This window comes from Mytilus californianus, unplaced genomic scaffold (genome assembly GCF_021869535.1).
Source record: "Mytilus californianus isolate M0D057914Y unplaced genomic scaffold, xbMytCali1.0.p SCAF_2, whole genome shotgun sequence".
Lineage (NCBI taxonomy): Eukaryota > Metazoa > Mollusca > Bivalvia > Mytilida > Mytilidae > Mytilus > Mytilus californianus.
Window position 1 is genome coordinate 30,565,781 of NW_026262668.1, and position 18,816 is coordinate 30,584,596.

General features: G+C 33.0%; 1 protein-coding gene and 1 long non-coding RNA gene across 2 annotated transcripts in view; one reads left to right on the forward strand and one right to left on the reverse strand.

The window, feature by feature from the left end:
• The window catches only part of LOC127728939 (uncharacterized), a 667,964-nt gene that overhangs the window by 567,748 nt on the left and 81,400 nt on the right, over nucleotides 1-18,816 (forward strand). The window lies entirely within an intron of this gene.
• On the reverse strand, nucleotides 14,190-17,049 carry LOC127729677 (uncharacterized). Its single transcript, XR_007994759.1, has 2 exons — nucleotides 16,841-17,049; nucleotides 14,190-14,838 (listed from the first exon to the last, which is right to left on the reverse strand). It is a non-coding gene; the product is annotated as an uncharacterized LOC127729677 (long non-coding RNA).

Consider the following 18,816-nt stretch of genomic DNA (forward strand, 5'->3'; position numbering starts at 1 on the left):
AATATTTTTTTATTTGATCTAGAAAAGGTCACTATGGCAATTTAATTTAATGCTGAAAAGGGACAATACCTAAAACAAACACGTTAAAATGTGTGAATAAATTCACATTTTAACCCACATTTTCTTTCTATCAACTTTTGTCAGTTAGTTTTTCGGACAGAAGAGGTTATCGAATTAAGTTTTAAAAGATTACACATTTGGGCACTATTCAAGCATGTTAAATTTTACGTTTCGATGAAGGGTCGGAAATTTTTTGCTTGTTATCACGGCTTCCTCCACCAACAAAACAGAACATCACGATTTTATCTATTGAGATATTGATGAAAGTGGCGTTAAAACTTTCATATGTAGAAGTTAATTTTATTATCTTTGGGTCAGGAGAATATTTTGAAAATGGAATATTCATTGTCACCTCTCGCAAAGCCTGATAAATTATATGTCGGCCAATTTTTTTTATATTTTTTTTTCGATTTCCTTCATTTTGTTTTGCCTACTATTCACTATATACTCCGCTTTCTAAATTGGACGGTATATAGTGATGGGTGGATGAGTCCATCCGTCCGTTCTTTCGTTCGTTCGTCTTTCTGTCCATTCATTGCATCCATACCCAGATAGTAGTAGACAATACAAATCGCACACTGCTCGTTAAAAGCGGTTTGCTTGAACATTAAAACGATGCGCAGCAAGACAACCTTCTTCCAAGAATTGGAACTAACGTGGAATTAGATTTTCCTCCAATATGTGTTATTTTAGGTGATAAGATTTATGTGAACCGTCCAACAATGGTAACGCCATATAGGAGACACCAAATAAGACAAAACCGCAAGGGAGAAAAAGAAAATTCAAAAAACTAAAGTTTATGTCGAACACGCCATCGATCAGACGTTAAAACATTTAGGGTTGTCGGAACTTTGTGGAGACATCCAAGACACGAATCAAAACAAATTGTTGAATTGTGTACTGGACATGTGGAGAGACAAACTGAGTTATTTGACCATTAAACCTATTCTACTCATATTATTTAATGTATATATTTTTATACTTGTGGCCGTAAAATCTGTCCTTCCCATTCTTGACCCTTACATATAATAAGTTTTTAAAGTTTCGTTTTGCACTCCTAAATCAAATAAATACAAATGAATGTATGAAGATCTACTAAAGGCCAATGCACGTCTTACGTTACTCGTTCGCTTAATATTGTATCAGACACACCACAAAGCTAAACTATACTTAGCCAGGATACTTGTCAATGCAATTGCATCTTGAGAAAGTCCACACTTAAATCTTGTATCGATATTGTTATCTAACATCAGCGCAGTATTAAAATCCAGAGCCTCTCCTAACACGTCTATTAGAATGCGAGTTCTTATTATTGCGATCCTAACCCAGTCGCATTATTCGCATTATTAGTAAAAACGTCACAATAATTTCTGAAGTTATAGTACATTGTACGTAGGATAACAAGTTATACTTATCTGGAAAAATCGAGAAATGCACATGTATTGTTATAAACAGCCCGGTTTCAATAATAACATATTGTTGTAAATATAAATAAGAAGATGTGGTATGAGTACCAATAATACAACTATCCATCCAAGTTACAATGTGTAAAAAGTAAACAAGTATAGGTCAAGGTACGGCCTTCAATACGGAGCCTTGGCTCACACCGAACAGCAAGCTTTAAAGGGTCACAAAAAGACTAGTGTAAATCAATTCAAACAGGAAAAAAACGGTCTAATCTATATAAAAAAACGATAATCGAGAAACACTTATGAATCACACCAACAAACGACAACCACTGAACAACAGGCTCCTGACTTAGGACATCATGTTTGTTCATCTATCTTTCAGCATCAACAAACAAGCACGATACGAAATGATTGAAGATGGAAAGGTAACAAAATCTTATTTTTGAAAACAAAAAATGTTGACATTATGGAGGTAAAGTAGGACTGTTTTCTGTTTTATTAATATTCTTGTTATTTCAATTCAGAAGACTACATGCATATGCTATATCTTTAAGGTCCCTTTGGTCGTGTAGCTCTTCATTAGCATGGTTTAGTAATTCTTCTGACTTTCAAATTTTTGGCTTTGCGCGTTCCTTATGAGGGTAAATCCAGAATGTAGTCGGTACGGTACCAGAAATTTAATTGTTGGATGTATTCGATACAAGTGTTGCTCTGCTCCTGTGATACTGAACGAAGCATAAAAGAAAGACTTAATGTGGATAGAATTTGGAATTAAAAATACAAACCTTAAAGTATAATATAAATACCCCAAAAAATTTCATATCCCTCGTCTCCTTTCAAATCGAATGGATAGCTTACATTGAACAAGAACAATAAGTGGTATATCAGCAGTGAATTAGGCAAAAAATGAAAGAGGTATATTATAGGATAAACCAGGTTAAGAACGCATTAAACTTGCCAATCAATTCAAATTAACTATGTATTTTAGGGAGCAGTGTCCCAAATCAGACGTAATCATGTATTTTATCTTACTAAATCTTAACTACAAAAACATTGGATAGTATCCAGACAGTTTGAGCAATGACCGCTGCAACTTTGCGATTTATGATGGGCGACCAGTGTTTAAATACCGAAATACACACGCAATATTCAAACAACTAAATACATTTGTATATGGAATCAATAATTGAGAGATAGATACTGTTTAATCATGTACTATTGTTGGACGGATTGACAATATGTGGTGCAATATGTTAACCCAGAATGATCCTTAAGAGACTGCAAGTTTCTTCAAATTCCTGTTTTCGAGCTGTTAGTGCAAAAAGCTGCAAAGATACCCATTGTTTAGTCTTACAAACCTTTCCATGCATTTTTTTGTTATTGAACGCTAAATAATTATCTACGATACCCAAGACGATTTCATTTCATAAAGGAACTCTTTTGTTTACTTATTAATTGGACCTCGAACTTATTAACCCGGTGTAGGTCTTTAAGTTGAGATTCTATTTACCAAAATGTGTTTGGCCATGACTAATTATTCATGCTCCCTTAGAATGAAAGGGTCCAAAATAAGATCGGAAAAAATAGGCAAGCAAAATACAATAATTTCCATTTCAAAGAATTAAAGTGCCTTGGGTTGAAGATATCCGGTTAATAATCAGACAGTATTACAGTGGAAATTTAAATCTGGCCGAAACCTGAAAATTAGGGGTGCAATAGGAATTTATTTACAAAAAAAGTTGATATCTCATTTACCTAAAGTTGGCCGTTATTGCCTTAAATTCTTTTTGGTTGTTTGTATGGTATTCGTCTAACGCTGAGAAAATAGGGGAGGTTAACACCTTATGATTTGAATCCTGGTTCAAATTTATTCTTGTAAGGCATACTTGTCTTTTATCTCTTTCCAACGTACCATATTATTCGAGTGTCTGTCGAAATTTTTGAACGTTTGCTCCCGGTCATCCCACTTTGCATCTTGTCCTGAGTACTAGTACATGTAGTATGAATGACATATTTGCCGATGGACATAAAGGAATCAATGAATAAATCAGATTCATTTAGTTTATATGTACAGTAATTAGTCTTTAGTTTATAATTTTTTCAACAAGATTGCTTATGTTTAGATATTTGATTTTAAGTGAATTTCAAAGTTTAATTAGATTTAAAAAGTTTTAATTTGCTTTTACACGGATAGGTTCAAAGACTTATATAATAGGAGATTCTACATCTGCAAAAATCATGAAAATACAATGAATATTTTTTGTAAATCAAAATCAAAACTATCCATTTGGTTTTATCTGAAATAAAATGTTTCTGACGATAACTTTAAATTCGGCTGAATATTACATACAACTCAATACAACGGCAAATTTGTTGTCGATTTTTAATTTTACAAATTCTAAAATAAAAATGTGGAAGGGTAAAAGAGCCTGCAGCGACAAAAAATGGGATTCATTAATTTACAGGTTTTTTGAAGCCCAGGAACGAGATCATGATTAAAACGTGTAAAGGATTTGCATGTTTAATTATTTATATGATTATTTTTAACAGTGTTTTTTTCTCTTTTGACAAGAAGAGTTGCAATGACGTTGCATTTCATTCTGCTATTTAAATGCGTTATGTGGAGCAGGAACTGATAACCCTTTCGGAGATCAATGAGTTCATCACCGGTTTTTTGTGGGATTCGTGTTGCTCAATCTTTAGTTTCCTATGTAGTGTTTTGTGAACTTGTTCGTCTACTCATTTTTTTTTTTTGCCATGACGTTGTCAGTTTTTCTGCGACTTGTGAGTTTTGATGTCCCCTTTGTATCTTACACATCTTTTTCAAAAGTAATTTTTAACTTTTCTTTCCTCATTTGTCTTTGCATTTTTTCTAAAGATAAAATTGTCTACAATGGGGTTTACATCGTATCGAATTCAGCCAAACTAGGGAAAGAGAAGTAGAACCGACAAGATCTTCATTGAGGGGCAATCACTCCTATATTGAAGCGAATTACGTTGGCAGACGTATATAGTTTTCATAAAAGCAAAAATTGATAAAAATGTCCTTAGACGCAATTATTGTTATAAGGAATAAACTAATGATATGGGCCGTTTTACTTACCTATAGGTCTTGCTGATCGTTTTTGCTGTTTAAAGTTTCTCTCTAGCTACAATTGTCTCAGCCAAAATTGTAAAATAAATTGTAAAAATCGTCACTAAAGGCGACAGACAACTTCAGCCATGAGACTTATTTGTAGATGAAGCTGGCTTTTGTTTTGTTGTTTAAAGTTTTTTTCGGGCTATCACAGTTTTTATGATAATAGCAAAATACGCAAAATGGGTTAAATCGTCATTGAAGAACAAAAACTCCTATACGTAGTCGAAATACGATTTCGGTCATATAAATTGAATTATTTTCAGATCTTGGCTTGCTAATCATCTTTGCCGGATTTTTTTCTGTGTACTACAATAGTTTTTGCAACAATAAAAAAACTATGATAAATAGAATCGTAATTGAATGGCAATAACTCCTATTAGAATTCAACTACTTATTTTAATAATTTAACTGGTTTGTAGGTATTATCCCCCCTCTCAAAGAGCTGTTCCAGTTGTTCTTAAACGTGTAGAGAGCGTTGAAACTGTTAAATTCTTGTTACACGAGTTATCTGCTTTATGACGTCTCCATTTTGACCGAACGTGCCTCGTCTTTATACATCCGGCACAGCCAAAAAGACGCCCCACTTTCGCAAGGGTTTACTATCAGACGGGAGACGTCCAGGGATGACAATATATCTATACCTAGGTCAATCCTTGGGGTTCGAATAAAAAGCGATAAGGGGTATATGTTAATGAAACAGAAATCCAAAGACATAGACAAATAAAGACATATAGGGTCAACATACAGTATTTTATAATAGACAGATGCCTATACAGAATATCAACTTCAAAACCGCTTTCATGTCTAAACTAGAGGCTCTAAAGAGCCTGTGTTGCTCACCTTGGTCTATGTGCATATTCAACAAAGGACACTCTCCAAAATTGTAGATGAGAATAGAAATCATGACAAAAATCTCTATTTTGTTGATCTTGTATTGCTGATCATCTAGTCTGTTTAGTTTCTCTCTATCTTCTTCAGTTTTTGCTCAAAACACAAAAGAGGGTAACAAAAATCCTCATTTAAGGGCAATCACTCCTATAAAGAGTCACAGTCTTCTACCTATATAGGCAAAGTTTGACTTGTTATTAGATCTTGACTTGCTGATAATTTTTGTAATTTTTAAAAAGCGTCTATTTATCCATTATAACTTTTATCATATAATCATTTTTGCTTATTTACGTTACTATCTATCTATTATAATTTTAAAGATATAAGGCAAAATCGCAAAAAAATGGTAAAAAACGTCATCAAAGGGCAATAACTCGAATAAGGAGTCGACTGACGATTTCGACTATGTTGATTTATTTGTGGAACTTGTCTTTTTGATCATTTTTCTTTTTAAAATTTCTCTCTATCTATAATAATTTTCAAGATAATAGGCAAAAATGAAAAAAATGGTAAAATTTGTCATTTAAGGGCAATAACTCCTATGAGAAGTCGTCTGACAGTTTTGACGTATATGGACATTTGGTAGAGCTTAACATTCCGAACATTTTTGCACCGGTCAGATTTTCTCTATTCATAACGGTTTTCAAAATAATAGACAAAACTTGCATTTTATCCCTATGTTCTATTTTTAGCCATGTCGGCCATTTTGGTTGGCAGGCGGGGTCATTGGACACATTTTATAAAGTAGACACCCAAATGATGATTGTGACCAAGTTTGGTTTAATTTGGCCCAGTAGTTTCAGAGGAGAAGATTTCTGTATAAGTTAACGGACGACGACGACGACGGACGACAGACGACGGACGCTGGGCCAGGTGAGCTTAACAAAAGGAGTTAGATATAATATAATTTACCGCCAAGGATATGCAAACAGGCTCAAAAATGTTTGGTGTGGTTGAAAAGTTTCGTCCTCCATTTTTTAATTTCGATCAGTGATATAAAAAAAATGCTAAATGAAAGAGTGTACAAGACAAATAATTCACTAAAGTGAGCTAAAAGTATCTAACCTAAAGATAGCATGGGAAACTACATGTTCACTTAAACATTGACGGACGACTTCAGAGTATATTATTGCATCAACGCTTTCTGTATGTTAAGAACCCTTGCAAAAACTTTTTGAGGGGTCCGTGGGTGGCCTGTTTAATCCAATGTATCCTCATGTTCCAGTGGCATTCGAAGTTTCCCGTCTAACATTCCTGTCGACCATTATTGCAGGGCATACTTATTGTATTTATTGTTAACTTGTTTTAGTCCTGAACATGAATGAACTATTTGTCATTGGACGTAAAACAAACACCAATCAATGAATCAATCAGCTTCATAGATTATCCATGTAGACAAGATCTAGAACAATAACCTTGACACTCAATATAATGTAATATTCATATCACACGATAATAATGATTTTTTTTTTAAACAGTTATTTCTTTGCAAATCACTACATGGCTGAACACTACTATCTAATTTCTTTTAAATATTGTTTACTCTACTATCTTAGTATATACGTGTAAGAGAATAATAATTCTTTTCTTCGTGATTAGGTAAGAGTAGATCTTCATGAAAAGGTCGTTTGCTTAAGTTGGACGTGTAAAATGAATGACGGACGATAAAATAAAAATATGTGTTTTCATGTTATACATTGTATTTCAATTTTAAAAAATGATGATCAATCTTTTCAAAATAGCTCATCTCTACACATTTTGAGCGAGTCATTCAAACCTACATTACTTGATTCTGAAGATGGCTGTTTTAATACGATTTTATTCATTAAAGTTTACACGCATAGTTTTTATTAAATAGAAACCGAAAAAAAAACAGATTTACTAATTAATTGGAATGATAGTAACAGTAATGTTATATATACATAAGGTTTATGTAGAAAAGCAAACTGTTTAACTGCTGAAACGCGAAAAAAACTGTGGGTGTGGCCCTGAAACAATGTCATTTTGATTAATCACTGTTACTCCTGGTATGCTGGTACATGTATATGAGGGTTTGGATGGGTTTTACAAAATAGAAAATGATGACAAAAAGTGCAGAATAGATAGCTAGATAAAATAAAAAAATATTGAAAAATTGTCTAAAAATTTCAAGAATAAAGAAATGAAGGACCCCTCATCCAGACCCTCGAATATCTCAAGCTTTGAAAAAACCAGGTCGTTTAATTAGAAACATTGGCCAGAGAACTAGAAAAAAACAACTTGAATTATCTAGTTTAGAATTTTTAAATGTTGAAACTAGTTTGAAACAAATTCGCCTGAAACACACTCACAAGATTTTAATAATACATGTCCATCCTTGTCAAGAAATGATTTTCTATACACTATATATATACCAAACACCACAATTACAATACAAGATCAAGGCATTATAACTATGTCGCACCAGCTTTTTGACAATTTCTTAGTGTAGTTATCGGACTTTGGCCATTTTCTACCTGTTATAACTTAATCGCACTTTGTAAGTTATTTTTAAATAAATATGTTTTTCTTTTTTTTTTATTCCATTTATTCATTGATGCTCAAAACTGTTTTATGTATTTAGCGTCCAAATATTTTACTCTAGAGCGTGCTTGTTTGAAAGATGTCTAGAAACCTGTGTCATGAACACTGAAATCGTTTAAATGATTCCACCACCGTATACCATGGAATCACAGGCTCCCGACTCATGACAGGCACAACTAGAGTATGGTGTAGTTCTTGTTGAGTTTAAAGTTAACAGTCGTTATGTTGTTTTAAAACAAACTTTGTAATTTCGGGACTAATACTGATAGATATTTCAGATTGCATTAGATTTTCGAATATAAACCCAAGCTAAGAAAGAAACACTTATACAGAATTGCAGTTTTGAATGCCCCCATGGTATCTTTCGCGTCTTTTTATAGATATATTCTTGGTCTTCACACTTTAAGAGTGAAGTGATAATATTTCGAATCATCTTTACTTGATCTGTTTGGAACTCTACAATTTCCACTGCATTATTCTAACACGTGTTGGCATGGGTTTGAACTGGAGATGTTTAGGGAAATCGGTATACTACCACCATACTCACATTTCAAAAAGAGAGGCGAAAGATCCCAAAGGGACATTCAAACTCATAAGTCGTAAATAAACTGACAACACCATGGCAAAAAAACAGAAAGGCCAAAAGACAAACAACATAAAAAAAATAAAAAGATGTAGTATGATTGCCAATGAGACCACTCTCCACCAGAGACCAAATGATATAGAAGTTTACAACTATAGGTCACCTTACGGCCTTCAACAATGAGCAAAACCCATACCGCATAGTCAGCATTAAAAGGCCCCGAACTGACAAATGTAAAACGATTCAAACGCGAAAACTAACGGCCTGATTTATGTAAAAAACAATGAACGAAAAACAAATAAGATATACATCAACAAACGACAATTACTGAATTGCAGACTCCTGACTTAGGACAGGCACATACATAATGTGGCGGGGTTAAACTAGTTTGTTGGCGACAAACAGTACACAAAACACAACATAGAAAACTAAAATTGATACAATGCAATCATTGCCATTTATAAGTTATAAGTTCATTATGTAATAATTCATTACTATTTTCATTATTGCCGAATCCGGTTATTTCTGCATGTGTAGAATTAGTAAACACTAATTGACTTGTCAAACCAGTGCTACTAGTAAAGCAACTGATCAAAGCTAGAGAAATTATATGGAAGCCGGTGAGTGTCAGTGCGTAGTTTTATTTTACGTCGTAATAACGACATAGGAACTTGTTATAACAACTTAGCTAACTCGTTACAACAACTTAGCTAAATCGTTATAACGACTTAGCTAAGTCGCGCATTTTATATTCGGGGGAGGGGGTAATTTGATAATGAATGCCCTGGCCTTATAGCAAGAACTGAAAATAAATATATATAACCTTGCCCAAAGTAGAATGAAATTGAATATTTTACCAAACAAAATGCAGAATATTTATTGCTTATCACAGTGCCCAAATCTGAGCTGGATGATTACATTAAATTTAGATATGATTGCAATAATTACAATGGTTCTTATATAATAAAAGCAAAAAAGAAATTTGTAAATAAGCAAAATAAATATAAACCTATTCAATTTTAACCAGCAATAAAATCTAACTGGTGCTTAAATGTATACAATTAGTACACTGCTTCTTTTGCATAGGTACTTTTTCTGTGCTAAAAATATGTAGTACTGGAAATTTACTTTTAATATTAAGTACTATTTCTTTACTTTAAAATTCTTGTAATATTTAGGTACCTGCGGCTCTTTTCACAAAAAATCTTAAGAGTAAAAGTACTCGTAAGTCATACACATTTCAGTATAACTTACGATCAATTTTAATCGTAAGATTTTTTGTGAAAAGAGTCGCAGTATTTTACAGTACTTGATTTGTACTTGAAATTTTTGGTACAGAAGTAATACCAACAGTGATAACAATATTTCATGTTTGAAAATCATAACTTTAAGAGATTTGAAATAGACTAAGCAAAGATATAATAGCTATGAGATATGATAGCTATGGCTATTATATCTAGTAAAAGACGAACCTGGACACCAGCTGCAATCCTTGAATCAAGAAAGGAATCGAATCACCCAACTGTTGTATTTGCATTTATTATATCACTGCCACGAGGACCTTAATGATCTTGTGGATACGTGAGCGCTGCAAGGCGATATATTTTGATTATATCCCTGGACATCGAGATTAAAATTGATATTTGCTGCTTCACCGCCAAGCATGTGGTATAAAGGTTATAAGTCTTAATAACGAGTCTTGGTTGTTGACATTTTTCCTAGCATGCTAAAATTTGGCACAGCTTGTATATAAAAGAGGCGGAAGACACCAGAGGGAAAGTCTAACTCATTAGTCGAAAATGAACAAATAATGTCATGGAAAAAACGAAAAACGACCAAAAAGACAAACAAACAGTCTACAGAGTACAATATAGAAAACTTTAAACTGAGCAACACGAACCCCACCAAAAACTGGAGGTGATCCCAAGTGCTCTGGAAGGGCTGTAGCATAATATATGGACTAAGTTAACTATACATACAGAAGGGTAAGCAGATCCTGCTCCACATGTGGCACCCGTCGAGTTGTTCATGCAAGTACAAACCCGGTGATAAGTCTTAATTAGGTAGGTCTATTATTGAGAAAAACGTGTATAATCATATCACATTTAATAGTAATTTTTGTCGCTGGATGGATGGATGGATGCCTGTTTAACTTCCAATGGTAAATTAAATGCATATTTAGGAAGAGAACATGATAATGTGCTATATGTTAGTATAAACATTGCATTGTACTAGACCGACACGCTGAACCGGATTTTTAACGTGCTGGTCCAGAAGATAATAGTCAGCACAAGACCGGACACATAAGTCTGACTCCGAGTCGACAAGGCTTTGCTTCTACTCATAAAAGCCGAGTGCTTAGCAGAGAAGCAGTAAATACCAGTTTTCAAGTCCTTGTTTTGAATCGGTTGGGGTTGGAACCCCGAACTCCCGTACTCGAGGCGAACACGCTACCACGACACCACCAATGCGGTTTGTGTCGCTGGACATCATGCGTTTACTCTTCCATCAATAAGTTATTTGTTATGATAATGATTAACAGATTGAACAACTGTTGTGTGAATCAAGATGTTTGTCTTCAAACACCTTGTTTATCAGTGAGTAGAACTATTCTTTCAAAGTACTTGTTGTACTGAAATGAAAATCATACTTCTTATATGCTAATGTCAGCTGCCGATCATGCAAACAGAAACGCAATGAACAGTGCAGTAAAACGAGGATTTGTATAATGTATCATTGTCATCATTCCCCTGTATTTTTTTTACTAGTACATGTACTCACATTTAATCACTAGATTGAATATTATTTGAGTAAAAAAATAAATTAAAGGTATTCTTCAACACTTGTACAAATATCCATCAAAATGGAATGCATATCACACATTGCTTTTGAAAAAAGTAAACAATGGATTCTATGAGTTTATTTTCTATATTTTGCATAAAAGGACATAGTTTGGTTATAATTGATTTGTAATGTCCTTTCTTTTTCTTAAGTTAAATTTCAAAATTTCCTTGAAATTGTAAATAGAGAAATTTTTGGTCAATTCGGCTTCTTACTTTTGTTATTTGTTACAAAATTATGACAAAATGATATCGGAATATCGAATAAAGTTGTACACATATTGTGAATTTAACAAAGATTTGAGGACTTGTTTTAGAATTTCCCAGAAAATGGTTATGTCCCTTTGTATAAAGAGTTATAATATAATATTCTCACACAAATTGTCAACAAGTTTTAATATTTATTATTTATCAAATATAAAATGAAGACATTGTATCGATCTTACATCGTCCTGAACATGCATGAAATATTTGCGACTGGACATTAAGCAACTAACAATCAATAAATCGTTTTTACCTGTTTTTGTAAAAAATTTCGTCAAAGGATGTCTCTAAATTAAAATGTTTTATTTTTTGTTCGAAACCCAATACATAGCTTACTTTTCACCGACTATTGTTTTGGTTAATGATGTCCTTATACAGTTTTGGTAAAAATAGAATCAAGTTTGCCAAGATTTGTCAAAATTTTTGTATTGGACATCTTTAGGATAATACAAGTAAATAACTTGGTAAAACGCAAGAAAATGATGTAAAACATTAAAGTACATTTTAATCTATGATACTGTAAAAGAAAAGATTGAAGGACTTTCCGAAAATAGCCCTGGTGTGAAATTCATTTGAAGGGAAATTGGACAAAATAGAAGACAAATAGCCGTTGATGCAAACGGAAATTCAGATAAAGTTCAACATGCAATTGGAATCACACTCAAATTTAAGCTTGAACAATATGAATTCTAGTCTTACAACAGGGAGTGTACACACATACGGCAATTAAACATTCCTCACAGACAATACATTTTTGAGGCTTAACATTGTAAAAACCTATTTTAAAACAATGGTGTGTCAGTAAGGTATTTAAAATATTTTAGAAGCTTATTTTAAGTAAACCGTTAAAAACAATGTTAGCAATTCAAAACAAGGTACTTATCGGTAATCAATTCACAGAATGTTGAAAACAAGTGCACTTTATTATACGTTAGGCGAAAAGTATACAGTTCACGTTTTGTCTTTGCTTTCAGGAACTATGAATTATTTCACATGATGAACATTTTAACTTTAAAAATGCAAATCCAATTTAAACAGTTAAAAAGTATTGCTGTTTAATAAAGAGTCACAAATGCCTTGGTAGCGCTTTTTGAAATAGGTTCTTCCGAAACTGATTGAGGCCAAAATAGTTGATATATATTCCGATTTGCTTACTTTTCATTCAGGATGGAAATTTCTGGAGCTTTTGAACCCTTCTGGATCACCTGCGTTCATTCCTTTTCGTAATTTATCATCTCAAGTTATAAATAGTGTTTTTATTGACTGATTTTTGTCCTTTTTCCATGTTGTCTTCGACTTTAGATTTTTTTATAGCCATCTTGGAATATTCTTAGCATTTTGCGGCAATGGTGCAAATATTGGTTTTTAGTAGCAATATTTTGTGTTGATTGTTTGACACAAATACTTGGGCATACACGCGCTGCGGAGGTTCACTATATAAATAAGACATAGCTGAGAGGGTGATAGAGCAGATTGTTTCCCCGAAAAAACATTGTCAACTGAGGCGAATTTGTTTAAGGAATGTTTATGTGAAGTAAAGGGGACAGGGATGGCAATGATGATGGATTGCTGTTTAACGTCCAGTGGCAAATTAAATGTATATTCAGGACGATAACATGTTAATGTGATATGAATATTTCCCCTGCTTTGTACTAGACCTACACGCTGAGCCGGAGTTTAAACGTGCTAATTCACAAGGTAATAGTTACAGTCAGTAGGAAGACATGTCACCCTATCCTGACACATTATTCTGACTCTGAGCTTTGCTCTTACACCTTTATACCATGTGATTAGCGTAGAAGCCTAGAAGCAGCAAATACCGACGACCATCCGCACTCGACGCGAACACGCATCCACGAGACCACGGATCAAGGCGGTAAAGGGAACAGGGAAAACATGACTGGGGAATACTTGACCAATATATATGTTAAAGAATAGGTATACCAGTCTTAAGTATTGAAGGCAAAATATGTATACATTGATAAGGGAACTAAATTTTAAAAGAAACCTTTGAGAATTACAAAACATGGTAACAACTATTTAAGGGGAGATATGCTACAAGGCAAAATTAATGTCCCTATTCGACATTCCGTCTTATTCAATGACAGTCAGTCCTAAATCCCAGTTGTCCAACTTTCAGTACCATTTTATTTGTTTTATTGTTTGATTTGTTAATGTCCAGACTTAGAATGAAATATTTGCCACTGGACATAAAACAAAAAGCCACAAACAATCATTTTTCCAAGTTGTTTACGATAAATTGTACCACGACACGTCACAATCCCCAACCAACACCAGCTTCTTACATTGTATGTAATGATTCATAAAAATTACCATGAATAATCAGCACGCTGGAGAGTTGTATTGCTTTGAAAAAAACTTTTGAAAATAAATCCTCAACCGCAGTAAAACCTCTGACGTTATGAACAATTTTAACAGCGATCTTTCACTCCTTGTTTTATTTTTTAAATGATACGAAATCTGCAGTTTTACAATGTAACACAGTTATTGATACCTTGTATGGACTAGTATGAAACGAACTATACAACTGCTACATATATATGCTTGGGGAAAACATTGCACTCACGGAAATGATGATACTTCTGTTTATAAATACAATGAATGATTTATTTCGTTCCATAAAATCACAGGCAAACACAAATGTTTGAATAATTGAAATTAATTGTTATTGCAAATATTTATAAGCACCGACGCTAAACATTAAAATCTCAGCGAAAGCTTCGGAATTCTTTCGGGCCGTTTGGAGTCATACATAATTTGCGTTGGTCCTCTTGTTTGACGTAGTCACCAATATGTTCACTGTGTGGTCTTTTCTGTCTGGAACGAGAAGAAAGTGTACTTCTCCTCAGTCTCGTAATGATGTGCGATAGTTCATGTTTGCTAACAAGCTTCCACATATTCTGGTATGGTTTGCTTAGTTCTGGAAAGTGATGGTCCATATAAGGTTGTTTGAAATATGATGACATAGTTCCATAATGGTGTGAAATATATGGACTTGGAGCAGGACTTTCGTAGAAAGATAAGTGATCATGATCCGGTGAAACATAATTCAAACTTTCATCAGACCAAACTCTGTAAAAAATAAGAAAAATATATTAATTACAGTAAACATGATATTATGTATATAATAAGCCATGAAGTTTTTTTTAATACATATACAATCCCAATTATTCTTTTTTCCAAAGTTTGCGCATGCTAGGTGCTAGTTTTTTGTGTTTTTTTTTTTTTGGGGGGGGGGGGGGTTATGGAGGAGGGTGCTGTCAGGTTTGTATAGATGCATTATTATTTTTTTTTGTATTATATGTTTAATTGTTTAGGTTGTGTTTTTGTTTCTTTTCGTCTTTTTACTCCTTGTGTTAATAATTTTGAATCCTGTACTGTTATATGAATCCATTTTAATTGTGATAAGGTTAAAGATCGACAACTATTTTTGTTTTAATCACTTTAAAATATTGCCTTATCTTCAACTGCCATTAGCCTTTTTGTCTTATGATGATTATTCTAGCTAAATGATAACTCGAATAATTCAAGCCCTTTACCGTCTCCGATTCTCTCTGCCTTTCGAGGTTAATGTACACTGTAAAAAAGGAGTTTAGAGATAGAACACTTTGAGCACATGTTTAGATCTAAACATGTTTAGGATAGTGTTCTAATTCTAAACACTTCAATGTTAAACGTGATATTCCTCTAAACATGTTTAGGGTTAGAACAGAAGACACTTGAAGTTATATATAACTATAAGCTAAACATGACATGTGCCTAAACATGTTTAGGTTTAGAACACAACAAACAATAGGAAGCAGAATTGGCGCGTGCGCAAATAATCATGCATTTGAAAAATTGAAATTCCGGGATGCAGAAGATCAACAATCCATGTCATGGAAGGTTCAAAAAGCGACAACGGAAATGTCAGATAAGTATTATCTAATATTATTGTCTATTACAATGTAATTAGGTGAAGCTAGAGAGTGTCCTTACAGGAAATTTCAAACACCACAAGGTTAGATACAATATTGACAAAAAGGGGGAGCTAGGCATACCATTTTAAAATCGTTTTAAATCTACACATATGGATTCACGTTTTCTTTAAATTATTTATAAAAGGAATCGCAAATAAACGTATTGTATAATTATATTTAAGCAAATATTTTACATCGATAAGGTTCTGAACCCATTTACGTCTTCCCAGTTTGCATATCAAAACTACATATATATCTTAAAGGATGAAATAAATCACATTTAATTATAATTCTTGTAATAAAGTATATGAAACGTGTATAGTATTGAATCAATCAGACAGAAAATGACACGCGTGTACCAACACTTTTTGTACAATTAAAATTGAGGTATTTTAAACATGATACTTTGTGGATTGTTTTAATCTGTTTCAGGTTGCAACTGCTTGCACATCTAAAGATTCCAATGTAATGTTAGACACCGACAGTAGATCAGTTTTGGAGTAATTGTATGGTTTTTGATGATTGATGGGATGATTCCTGTCACACAAGTATTTACTACCAGTACTAGAGAACAAATTTGCCCGTTAAACATGTTTAGGATGGGAACATAAAGGAGGCTAAACGTGTTTAGGATGGGAACATGATGGAGACTAAATATGTTTAGGATTGGAACATGATGGAGGTTAAACATGTTTAGGAAAGAAACACATAGAGGCTAAACATGTTCTAGAGGGTTAAACATGTTTAGGGTTAAACATGTTCTTAGGGGACAGTATTATGGTGTTCTAAACCTAAACATTTGCACAAAGTAGAACATGTTTAGGGTTAAACATGTGCTCAAGTGAGAACAAAATTCGCGTTTAGGATTATGTTTAGACTCTAAACACCATTTTTACAGTGTAGTGATTGATAGTGAGCGTAATATAACGACTGTATTATCGGGTTAGCTTAATAACTGATTGTATGAACAGCCCACCGGAATAGTATGCACGATAAAAAATTGTCTTTTCAAACTAACACGATGAAAAAGACAAGGACACACATTACAACATTAAATCTAAACATCAAATTCATATATGAATTTAAAAATAAACAAAATAAAATAACAAACTTACATTTCTAAAAGTTCAGAGGACGTCATATTTATAGTCAACTTTTCGTACACTTCAAATCTATTTACTTGCGTTTAGATATATGAACTACACTTAAGAACAATGTTCCGTAAAACTAATCATAAATCGTCTAAAATTTCGCTTGAAATACATTTTCAAATAATAAACATTCGATATCAACTTCAATTGTATTCACGACTGATAAAGTTACTTCAATGCCTAAATGGTTTTTAGTTTAACAATGACTTAACCGGATAGGTTCTTTTATGTGAATTAACCTTTCCTTTCAGCAAGGCTAAATTATTTACGGTTTTTCTATTACTTAACTTATTAATCTGATCAAATGCAATATAAATATGAAATTTATATCCCCGTGTATTTGATATTTCATTAAACATTTATGAAAGGTAATACGATGTTTATATGTACTATAGTACTAATGTTGATATATAGAGTTACTGTGCCATCTACTGTATCGCCTACGGAAAATAGAATTACAAGACTGTGAAATTAAACTTATAATAAGCAACAATCATAATAATATACTTAAAAAAAACATTAAATAAAAATTACATTAATTTGATCAGAAATGTTATTTTCTTGTGGAATCAATAAGTATAGTTCTGTATACCCCAACCATGACTGAGGTGAAGAATTGGGGCAATTGAACTTCTTTCGTCCAGCAGGTTGACCTGTGCAGGAGAATGATATTTGGTTGGTTGCATGGGACATACAAAAAAAACATTGCGGCCATGTCCAGCCGGACGGATTGCGCTAATAGTATGAAATGATAGTATGAAATGGAAATAACACATTATACATTTGATTCGTTCGAATCTCTTTTCTGGATTGACCTTCTTCATGAATGCTCGAACAAAAACAATTTAGACCCAGGGATGAATAAGTACTTAAATGTACTAGGAGCTAAATGACCAAAAGACACCTTAAAAGAATAGCCAAACCCATCTAATATCAAATTTGCCTAAGAGAATCGGAACCTAAGTCTTTTTTCAATATTATATATCATTTCAGTATCGAACCTCCGACTACTGAGCTGATGATATCCCCTAGCACGAAAGGTACCACTGCAATTTGAATAAAAGGATAGATGCGATAATGTTATTCGGACAGCAACATAGCGACACAAAAATCAAAAGACATCTTAAAATGTCAAAATACGGGTATAAACATTAGAAAAGTGGTTATGCATTGTCAACATGTCTCGCTTTAAAGATTTGAAATAAGAAAAGACAAGCAATGTTTCTTAAAATCCATGTGCAAACAACATCAGACATCAACTTACAAACCCCTTAAGTGGTCTGTCATTGACCTGTTGAAATTTCTACCCATTCCCAAAATCTGTTTCATAAAGTTTCATTTTCAATTTCCCGCTTTTCACATGCAAGTATAGACTTTGTATAACCTACATGTTGCTGTTCACGCGCTTCGATTGTATATGCATGAAATATTTTTTATGTGTACGATCAATAAACAACAATGAATTAATCAAATATATGAGTATCAAACTTTACCGCACATGTACAATAACATATTATTCACTTACAGGTATAATTTTTTTTTTATAAAATTTGAAATTATATTACCTACTTCTTCCCTCGGACATGTTTTATTTTTGGAAAGCACAAGTGGTATAGATTGTATACTATATTCATATAACACTTTCACTAACAGAGAGTACATTGTATATGGGACTACATATGTTCGACAAAAATTTAACCCATACCTTTCCGTAGATATATCGAAATAAGTGTTAATGACACACTTATGTTTGATGAAAGACATAAATATATTTGGAAAATTTCATATAATAAATTTAAGAAACTGGTAACCCTATTTTGAAGTATTTAAAACACTTGGCGTCTTTGAAGTCACTCCCCATACACCATAAGTGCGATAAAAATGTTAACATTAAACAATAAGAAGGTTGTGAAAATTTAAATAAATACTTACGTGTACAT